Here is a 12030-nt window from a genome sequence, read left to right on the forward strand (position 1 = left end):
AGCTACTTTAATCAAATTATATTTTATTCATTTTATTTATTGAATGTCTTTTAATCTAGGTCAGCTTTACCATTATGCTTCCATAAGTCATTAACTTGCATAATTTCTGCATGGTTTTGTTATATAACATCTGCACATCCTACACACACACACAAAGGTTTTTTAAATGTGTTCCTGATTATATATGTATATGATATATATGTATATGATATATATGTATGTGTAATATATGTATATGAGTGTACATATGTATGTGTAATGTATATGTATATGATGTACATATGTATGTGTATGTGTATATGTACACAGTGGAGAGGTAAAGTATAGTATAAGAATAAAAGGCTGGTCAAATATCATGGATAATATATTGGTTTTCAGAGTGAAATGTTGATACTTTCGGAGAGAACAGGAAGTGTGGCAGGTATGACAGGTGGGAAGTCATTCATGGGCACTGATAACAGTTCTGAACTCACAGCATGTATCTAGCCATAGATTCACAAGTATTATTTTTAAGCTGTAACGTTTTCTCTTAGAGGCTTCTGCATTTAAAGTCATTATATTACATGGAAACTAACTAAAAGGAAGTTGGCCAAAGTGTATGACCACAGACCTAGATATCATTAAGGGGGAATGGATGTCCATGCAGCCAATGTGAAGTGAGGTTTTAATGGAAAAGTATCACAACTAAGAACAACAACAACAACAAAAAGGTATCGAAAATTAAAAGTTTACAAGACTTGTTCTTCTAGTGTGGGAATGAGGAAGATAAGGAAAATTTTTAACTGGGAACATATATTGAAGACAAGGCTGGGGACCCACCTATTCAGGACTGTGAGACTCGAAGCAGATTAAAAAGGAGCAAAGAATTTCAAAGACAATCAATGTGAAGATCTGGAAAACTGCCAGGTATAGACACAGGTTCATGCTTCCCTTGGGAGGTAAGAAAAGCACCTTAAGTGGTACTGTGTTATAGATATCTTTAACTCTATGAGGGAACTGGGGGACCCAAACTTGATACATAGATTTGAGAAGAATATAATAACTTCAAATATAGTATTCCAAAGTGTAGACGTACGTGAGAGAAAATGCGACTGTGAAGCAAGTAAAGAAGAAAGCTAAAAAGTGAATCAGAAAAGAGTCTCAGTGGGGAAACCAGATTCAGCTATTGAAACAGCACTTCTTTCTGGGAGGATCATAGAGCCATGGTGTCATCAGTTCTGAGTTATATATAATGTACTGAGTATATATGACATTTACTTTGTCTGTCACAGAGCTTAAAATACATCATCAAGAAGATGATTAAAATACTGCAACAGAAGCCTTGGTGGTAATATGCAAGTGTCTCTTAAAGCCCAAAGTCTTTGAATACCTGTGAGAGTCCAGTTACATGATTAGGAAGGGAAGGGCCATTTAAATATGAACTCTAAACACTGGTCAGAACTAAGTACACTTCGGGCCCCCCAGACCAAGATGAACCAGAAAGTCCCAAGGATTTGCACACAAGCTCTATATTTCTGTGATAAAATCTTAAATATTAATGCTCTAAAACTATCACTAGCTCTGTGTTTCCTTGTACAGAACCTGCCTGTTTGAAGTTCACCTACATGAGTCATACCTGGCATTCTGATAAACAATTATTTCTACATTTTATTTGGAGACAAATTATAGGAAATAAATTTTAGGCTAGAGATATCCATAAGGCTTAGATGGTCACCATTAAAAAAGAGAAGCAATTTAAGTGTTGAAAAGGTAGAATAAATATAGTGCATTTGTTTGGCAGTCTTGAGTCTCTGAGTTTTATCCCAAGAACCAAAATGAAAAGTCTAAATTCTCTAAGTGAAATTTGAAATTGACTGTCACTGTCTAAGTCTTCTCACTGACCTTCAGTGCTGGAGTTTGCTAATTCCTTATTTATTTATCTCGGAATTTTATATGAATCCAGATAAAATATCACTCAGTATTTGCAAAGTCCCCAGGGTAAGCCTTTGAAGGAAACAAATTTTTCCACTAATATAGAAATATTGCATTATAAGATGTTTAGAGACATTTACAGGAAGTGGTGGCACCGATGAGCTTCTGATCAAGGTTTTGTGAAGAAAATTGTGCCGACGTTATTACAGAGCAAACTGTCTAGCTCAGTAGTAGAGGCAACTGCAGAAGCTGAAATAATGACAGCTGGGGATTCCCAGTTCTCACTTCTCGTCCCTTTTCAAAGCAAGGAGTCACAGATGAAGCTAAGATAAAGCAAAGACCGTTTATTGTAGTGCAGGATTGATTTGTGAATCAGGAAAACACAGATGCACTTTAGAGACCCAAGGAGTGCTCCACTGAAGTTAATCACAGAGAAGCTTTTGAACAAAAGAGATGCAAGCTTTGGAGAAGATAAGCCAGACTGAAGTAAGGCCAGCACTGAGAAACTGAGGCAAACCAGATGAACAAATTTTGTCATTCCACTGGGGTTGCAGGGGAGGGAGAGGTACAGTCTGCCCAAAAGGCAAACAGTTTAACCTCATGTTTTTGAGCTTTACAAAGAGATATTAGATTACAGAAAATTATTTCCTCTATAGGCATAATGTCTGTGAGATAACCTTTGCCTGTCACAGAACTCTCTAAGGCTTAGAAAAATTGATTTTGATGTTTATCATCATTCTTGTTTCACCATTCTGTGGCCATTTTGACTTTGGGCTATTGCTTTTAAGAGGTTTAAAACCCGCAATGCCATTAAACTTTACTCCAAACAAAGGATATATTTCCCAAACAAAGGAGTTTGTTCAAAGCCTCTATAAGTATTCAAGAATACTATAAAGACCTAAATATCTCTGTAGCTCAAAAGATATGAAACACTTGTATCTATATATTAAATATATGTAATCGTGTTTATGTGTGTGTACATGTATTCGTATTCTAAACACATAATTGACTAGTTTCTTTTTATCTTTCCTCTCCTCTCTTACTCTACCTCTCTTGCCTGGAGATGGATCTGGTTATAATGTTGAAATGCATGATACAAATGAGTAATAAAGATATGAAATAAAAAAGAAACTTCTCTGAAAACAATTTCAAATACAATATTATATGCAACGGAAGTACATGTTTATACTTCTGTTATATATAATATAAATATTGGCTATATTGACTTACTAGATATCCAAGGTACATAAAGAAGGCTCAGTATTGTGCCATTTTTATTGTGTCTAAACAATAATTCCAAGCTTACCATGTCTACCTAGCAAATGAACACAGATAAACTGCTTTTTGCATGTGAGAAATAGAAGCAAATAAAGGTTAGTGTGTGGAATCAGGTCAAAGATGCTGTACATCATCTCTCTACATATCTTTTACATATTACAGTATGCATTGTTTTGTAAAGAAGAAAACATCAAATGTAGAAAATATTTATAAGCTGAGTAAATTCTATAGACAGTATGGTTCTGAATCAAAGCCCCGTGGGACAAGAGTTGCTCCAGAGTATGCTTTATTTTCTCATTCTTAATCTGTGATTTATTTGCTGCTATTTACTGTGAGGGGTCTTTGAGTATACAAGCAGCTGATATTCTGTTCTTAATTTCTTGTATTTATCAAGTTTACCTTTGTTGGGGGCCGACTTTTAGCAGAAAGCGGCTATCAGCTTTGCAGCCATCTTGAGCCATATACCCTGACATGAGATTTAAATTACAATAGCCTACAACAGCTGAGAACACTCGGATAATCTTGGTTTAGATACCTTGAGATTAAAGGTGTGTGAGATTAAAGGTGTGTGACTTAATAGTATACTTAGAAGTATAGAGATCAGAGTTAGAGACAAGACCTAAGGGCATGATTAAAGGTGTAACTTAGAGGCGTGGCTTAGAAGTGAGACATATAAAAGGCAGAGACAGAACAGATCAGAATTGAGACGATAGAAGACATTAGGGAGACATAGCAGAGAGAAGACATTAGGGAGAATATAGAAGACAGAACCAGAGACTATAGAGGGATCATCAGAGACGAATCTCAGACATTAGGTAAAATCTGGCCTTACCCTCGCTCTTGCTGAAACCCAACCTGCAGACCGGAGCAGCAGCTTGGGCCGGGATACAGTGGCCGCCCAAATGTGGGTCGGCCCGGGCCTCAATATTTTGCCTGGGCTACAACATTTATTTTTGGCCGCCCCAACTTGGGGCTAGTGCGGTCCCCAACAACCTTGCTTTAAAAACCCGAGAAGAGGAGGTATTTATCCAAATTTCTGTAAAGCACTGCTAACATTGTGCATAAAATTTAATCAAATGACGTAAGGTAAAATGTAATGGCAGCCCTATCATTATCTTTAACAAGCATTCTCTGCTCTATTTCCAGGAGAAATTCCTTGCCTTTGTTAGCAGAAGCTTCCACCACCCTAATAGTGGTACTTAACGAAGACACAGATACATACCACAATAATTAAATTTATATTCTGTTATACCAAAACAAAATGTGATGTTGCTTTGTACCTTCTGAAAGAGCCCAGTGTTATCAACCAACGTGGAAGAACTGCATTTTTAATTTGTTCAGTTTCATAGTCTGGAGAGCTAATAGCCAGAGTGGATGCATACTATACTACATTGTTTCTGTAAAGTCTGTTAGAATTAAGTGAAAGAAAAAACAAACATTATGGTGTAGTCCAAAAACTCAAAACAAACAATGTTGAATATTCTACCATAAAGAAATAATACTGTTATAACCTAATTTAAACATTACCTGATGTATACATCATTTGAAACATACAGTAAATCTTTATGCAGTAAAGATTTATAGTAAAACAATGCAAATTTATATAGTAAAACAATGCAATCATGAGATGATAAATAAATATGATTTAAATTTACAAAAGGCAAAGCATGTATTTTAACTGTTTTAAACTCTAACTGAAAATATTAGAAGAAACAAACGCTAAATCCAAAGCTAAAAGAAAAAATAAATAATTAACAGAATAATGGTGATAACAGAAAGTAATAATAATAATTAATGGAAATAAATAAAGGATAAATACCGGATATGAATCAATAGAGAAAGTTGTGGGAACCAAAGTTTTTCTCTTGGGTGGAGAGTATATCAACAAAATGAGTTAATCTTGAGCTACTGAAGCAAAGAAAGCATGGCAACCATTGAAATTATAAAGAGAGAGGCATTGCCACTTACTTTAAACATGTAGGGAGCATGAAAAACACCATGAATAGCTGCATGTAGCCATGTTAGATACTTAAGATACTTAAGATGAAACAGAAATATGTAATATGTCCAAAACCACACAACTGCTACATATGTGCTAGGGCCTTGGACCAGCACATATATGCTGTTTGAGTGGTGGGTCAATCTCTAGGAGCTCCCAGGGATCCAGGATAGTTAACACTCTTCGTCTTCCTATAGGTTGCCATCCCCTTCAGCTCCTTCAATCCTTCCCCTAAATCTTCCATAGGGGTCCCAATCTCAGTCGAATGGTTGACTGTGGTTATATGCATCTGTCTCAGTCATCTGCTGGTAGAACCTTTCAGAGGTTCTACACAGAGCCATGTGTGCTGTTTATTTTAAATTGATCCTAATCACTTATCATTGAGCTGGATGATGCTTTTCGTTATGGCTAACACATTGGTGGTAGAAACTGGCAGTGTTGAGCATACTATCTGTTTTCTAACCATTTTGGCTCTTTACTCTGTAACTATTGAAGCTTTGGGGAGACTGGGGGGGGGGAGCTACTTCCAGGTGGAATTCACTGTCAACAACTTCCCCATCATATTTTTAAATCAGATTCCTACAACAACAACAAATCTTATTTTCTTGTCACATACTTGACTATTTTCCACCCAAAGGAATGGTTTTATTATCCATTTATCTATGTGCCATGTAAGCAATGATGAAAAGTCTACAATAAACTCTGACATACCCTGTCATCTCATAAGCTTATAGGTAGTTATCATTTTGCAAAAGCCCAATGTTGCCAGCAACTCTGCATTTCAGTTGCCAGGATCCCAGGAAATGTTTGATGGATGTGGCTTTGAAGCGCCCTCAATCCAGAGTACCTCCGATGGGTCTCCAGCTAAATCACTTTGTCTTGAGATTCAGCTTGAAGCTTATTTACAGAATAATATTCATCCCCAGTGTCCCTGCTTGCAAATGCTTGATTTTGTATTCTCTTCATATATTTCTGTAACGCTTTTTTTAAAAATGCAGCACACTTGAATTCTGCTGTGCAGAGCTGGAATCATTACTTTTAGAGAATGGGATCTCAACAGAAATGAAACACAAACCTCTTCAGTGGAAACCATTATAGTCCATCTTCAGATGACTGCCTTCAGCCTGGTGTCAGGAGATGACATTAAGAAGCAGCCCAAGCAAAAACGTGTTTGAAAATGTTCATCTTTTAACCAAAGCAAAGAGGTTACATCTGCTTAGAATATAAAGAAAACTGAAGGCATATTCTGTGCTTAACTGAGTCCTTCATCCCTATAAAGGAATATGTTTAATCTATATGTAAATGTATGTTTACATGTAGGCTATGTATTTGTCATTTGAGTCACAGAACAAACAGATATTTAATTGACTGTGAAATTATTAAAAAAAAATTACAACTGCCTTAAAAACTTGTACCCAAGGCCAATGAGATGGTACACTGGCAAACATGATAGCCACCAAGTCTGACAACCTGAGTTTTATCCCTGGAAGCACATGATAGAAGGAGAGACCTGATTCCCACAAATTGTCCTTTGATATCCATATTCATACTGTGGCATGTATGCAGGCACACACAATAAATAAATGATTATATATTTGCTTAAAACTGTCATTCATGCATATGTAGAAGAACTTGATATTATTTTGACACAAATTGTAAGATTAAAAATTAGAGTTGTGGGGCTGGAGATGGCTCTGCAGTAAAGAGCACTTGTTCTTCCTGGTCCTGAATTCAATTCCCAGCAACCACATCATGGGTTGCAACCAACTATAATGGGAACAAGTGCCCTCTCTCTCAAGCTGACATGGATAATGATAGAGTACTCATATACATTAAATAAAAGGAAAAGTTGCAGTCCTATAGTTTCGCATACCCAATCTTGATGGTAGAGATATCCCATGCATATAGTAACAGTAAACTTAGAGCATTTGCTATTGACTTTATACCCTGTATTCATACATCAGGGCTCTTCCATAGCAGTTATTCATATTGCACTGGAGGTCATTGTGGTAGTTGGTACAGCTGTGGACATCTAGGCTACGCTTATGGTAGAGACTTTGAAAGCATGGAACAAGTTAAAGAACAGTTACAATGGAGTTGATATTCCTTTTTTCTGATACACATTTTACTGCAGTTGAACTTTCCTATGGCTTCTACTAAAAATCTAAAGCTAAAACAGCTACCTGAGGATTCATCAGCTCACTTTCAACAGAAAAAGGGAGCTATTTTTTTCATCCACTGTTAATAACCATAGTTCCCTCTCTGTTGCTCAGTAGCTCCTCGGGGCTGGCCACCATGGCTGAAGGAGGCAACCTCTATCTTCCTCTTCTCAGAGTCTCTGACCTCTCAGACAACTGAGCATTTGAATTGCAAATATCAACATTTTAATTCCTGCTCCTCTCTTCAAATTTATTTTTAGCTCTGATATTAACTACTTTTCTGACACTTCAAATCTTAAAAAGCTTACATTTTCATTTTTAATAAAAATTCTTAATTAATCCTTGCAAACATTGTTTTTTAACATACTTCATTTAAATTTATAATATTATAGGTACATCATTTAAAATCCAAAAGTAAATTTCCCTGCGCTATAGCTGATATATCCTTTGGGAATGGACAAATGCTTATAAGAGAAAAATGAACTTCTTAATATATTTTAGCTTTTTTATGAAATAAGTAATAAGATCTGGATTCTTCCTTTGCTTTTTCATGATTAAGTGCATTTTTTTTATGTTCAGACTTCTAAACATAATATATGCTTAGAATTTAAAAGCCAGAGGCAAGAATGAGATGGTAGCACAGTAGCAAGGGTGCTTACCTTTCATGCATAAAGCCCCAGGTTCAACTCCTCACATACTGTAAATGAGGCATGCTTTGTGCACCTATAATTTTAGCACTTGAATGGTGGAAAGAGGAAGATCAGACTTCAAAGCCATTCTTTCTATCCCTAGTGAATGGATAGCTAGCGAGGCTACATAATATTCTGGCTCAATTAAAAATAAATAGCCAGAGACAATGATGGGAAAAACAGGAACATAGTCATTGTAGTAACAGCACAGGACAGCCATTGCAAAAGCACTACAACCAGGATGATATATATATATATATATATATATATATATATATATATATATATATATATATATATATATGTTTTTTAATTGGATATTTTATTTACATTTCAGATGTTATCTCCTTACCCCATATACCCCAACCAAGAACCCCCATCCCATCCCCCCTCTTCATGCTTCTATGAGGATGTGCCCCCACCTACTCCCACACTCCCACCTCCCCACCATCAAATCCCCCCCTCTCATTCGGTGCTCAGCCTTCATAGGACCAAGGATCTCCTCTCCCACCTATGCCTAACAAGGCCATCTTCCCCTACATATACAGATGGGGTCATGGGTCCCTCCCTATGTGCTCCCAGGCTGGTGGTTTAGACCCTGGGGAGCTCTGGTTGGTTGGTATTGTTGCTCTCCTCATGTGGCCACCAACCCTTTCAGCTCCTTCAGTCTTCTCTCTAACTCCTCCATTGGAAAACCCTTGATTAGATCAATGGTTAGCTGTGAACATCCGCCTCTGAATATGTCAGACTCTGGCAAACCTCTAAGGAGACAGCTATATCAGGCTCTTGTCAGCATGCACATCCTGACAGCCACATCAGCATCTACCTTTGGTGACTGCACATGGGATGGATACGCAGGAGGAATGGTCTCCAAATGGCCACTCCTTCAGTTTCTGTTCCACACTTTGTCTCCATGTTTGCTCCCTTGAGTATTTTGTTACTCCTTCTAGGTAGGACTGAGGCATCCACACTTGGCCTTCTTTCTTCATGAGCTTCATGTGGTCTGTTAGTTGAACCTTGGCTATTTCAAGCTTTTGGGCTAATATCTGATTATCAGTGAGTGAATACCATGTGTGTTCTTTTGTGATTGGGTTACCTCACTCAGGATGATATTTTCTAGTTCTATCCATTTACCTAAGAATTTCTTAAATTCATTATTTTTAATAGCTGAGTAGTACTCCATTGTGTAAATGTACCACATTTTTTTGTATCCATTCCTCTGTTGAAGGACATCTGGGTTCTTTCCAGCTTCTGGTTATTATAAATAAGGTTGCTATGAACATAGTGGAGCATATGTTCTTGTTATATGTTGGAGCATCTTCTGGGTATATGCCCACGAGTGGTATAGCTGGGTCCTCAGGTAATGCTATGTCCAATTTTCTGAGGAACCACCAGACTGATTTCCAGAGTGGTTGTACCAGCTTGCCATCCCTCCATTTTGGAGGTAAGTTATTCAAAGGCAAGGTTTTGGCTGGGCTGTGTCATCTCTGATTTTTCTAGAAAGAATTAGTTCTCCACTTCTCTCCTGGTTACTAGTGTTGCTAGCAGCCATTCCCAACCTTGGTTTCTGTACTCTACTCCAACTGTGGCCCTGTCATTCCAGGTATTCTCTTAGTTAGTTTGTGCGCCACTTTTCTTCTTACTAGAGCATCAGTCATAATTGTAATTGGATGACCTCATCTTAACTACTCACAACCGCCCAGGCACTATGTCCAAATAAAGTCATCTTCTAAGGTACTGGGATTTAGGACAGCCACATGCCTTTTTAGGGCACATCCACAAAAACGTTCTAATTCAGATTTATAAAGATTTATATTATTTAGTATAAATAATGAAGAGTGTGGTGCATTCTGATTAACCCACAGACTACTCTAATCCCTCCTCCTTCCTTTCTACAATTCCATTACAAACATTCACATTTCTATTTTTTGAGACCCACTTAATTTAAGCAAAATTATCTGTTTGGATCTACACATTGTAACTTGATGAGCACCTACTGTGTGCACAACTGAGAACAGTGACTACACCCAACAACCCATCAGTGCCTAGTACTTTCTCAGAGAGTAATAGGACTCCATTTGCTCCTCCCCAATCACCATTGACTGTTAGTGGATCCAGTCTTGTGTAGGCTTGTTGCAGGCTGCTGAAGGGTCATGGTTGTGTTGATTATGCCATGCCCAGGAGCCAGCATTTCCCAGCCCATCTCTCTACTGTTCTTACATTTGTTCTGCATCTGGCCTTTAGGCATGATGGTATACATGTTCTATGTAAGGCTGAGCACTCATACTTATTCTCAGCTCTTGGGACAGCCGTGCACCTCTGCATACACCCCTGCAATTGCAAAGAGATGCTTCCCTGATTAAGGCTGTGAGTAGCACTGGTCTAAAGGCAAAAATGTCAATGTTTAGAAGATTCCTTGGCACCATGATAATTTAGATATAAAACATAGTAAGTTCACCCTGAAGAACAAAGACCTCCTCAGCCCTGGGGTTTTAGCTGGATTTACAATGTCAGGTGTAAATAGACCCAGAAAGAACAGTTGACAAATCCATAATAGCTGAGCCACTACTGGGCTGTTGGGCCTATATCAACCGAAAGGACCACATCACTTATGGCACTTTTTCCAAAAGTAATTAAAAGCAAAAGGTTATAAGAAATGATTCATATGCAGTGCTACCTGGAACAGAGTAAGTTTGCTGTATCCTTGATTCCTACTTGTGTCCTGTTTATTATAATTTTTGTTTATTTGTTTTACTTTGGCTTTCCAAGACAAGGTTTCTCTGTGTAGCCCCAGCTGTCCTGGAACATACTCTGTAGACCAAGCTAGCCTCAAACTCAGATTCATTCACCTTTGCTCCCTGAATGTTGGGACTAAAGGTGTGTGCCACCACACCTGGCTCTGTTATTATATTTGTTCCAGACATAAACAAAGTCTACCTCAAGACTGAGGGTTTAAAACATAAAGTGGGAAAATGTAACTGGTTTGGGGAAATGATGATATTTTAAATACACACTCGTGATGACACCCAACTTAACTATTAGACTATTAAAGCAATAAACTTGCCCTAAGAATTTTTCCTAGGGAACAATGAGACTTGTCTTAGGGATCTCAGACTGAGATAAGAAAAAGTTACCAACAGGAGAAAGAACTTACTTATATCCAATAAAGAGAACTCAGGAAGTTCCATCAACTTTCACCCCTTAGAAAGAGGAGCCCCATAGTGTGGTCAGTGGTGAGTAGGACTATATCTAGACCAATACAGCTTAGATGGGTATACCCTTGACCCTCTCTTTAGCTATTATTCTCAAAGGTACTGGCTTGGGGAAGGGTTATCTTGGAATCCTTTTTTCCTGTTCCCAATGTGGCTATATTTTAAACCTCCTACATGTGCTTTTCACTATTAAAAAGATTTAAAAAGAAGAAGGGGAGGAAGCATCCAGGAAAAGTTGCCAAGCAATGGTCATTATTAACATCAGACTACATTCTATAGATTACTTCATTTAAGAATAAAGAAATTAGAATTGCTCCATCTTGAGACCTATCCCATGGGAGGGAGGCTACCCCGACACTAAGGCTAGGGGTCCAGGAACCAGAGGTTAGATAAACCAGAGGCCTAGGATAGAACCAGGCATGAAGACCAGCAAAAAAGTCAATGAAATTATTTCTAATAATATTCTACTACATCCTTAGACCAGAGCCTAGCATAATTGTCATTAGAGAGGCTTCATCCAGCAACTGATGGAAACAGATGCAGAGATACACAACCAAACATTAGCCAGAGCTCAGGGAACCCCAGGGAAGAGGGGGAGAAAGGATAGTAGGAACCAGAAGAGTCAAACTTATACCACAAAAAAACACCTACAGAAGTAACTAGCCTGAGGTTATAGGGTCTCACTGAGACTGAGCTGGCAATCAGGATGCCTGCATGGGTCTGATCTGCATATATGTTATAGTTGTATGGCTTGGTATTCTTGTGGAACTACTAACAGTGGG

This window comes from Arvicanthis niloticus, chromosome 12 (genome assembly GCF_011762505.2).
Source record: "Arvicanthis niloticus isolate mArvNil1 chromosome 12, mArvNil1.pat.X, whole genome shotgun sequence".
Taxonomy (NCBI): Eukaryota; Metazoa; Chordata; class Mammalia; order Rodentia; family Muridae; genus Arvicanthis; species Arvicanthis niloticus.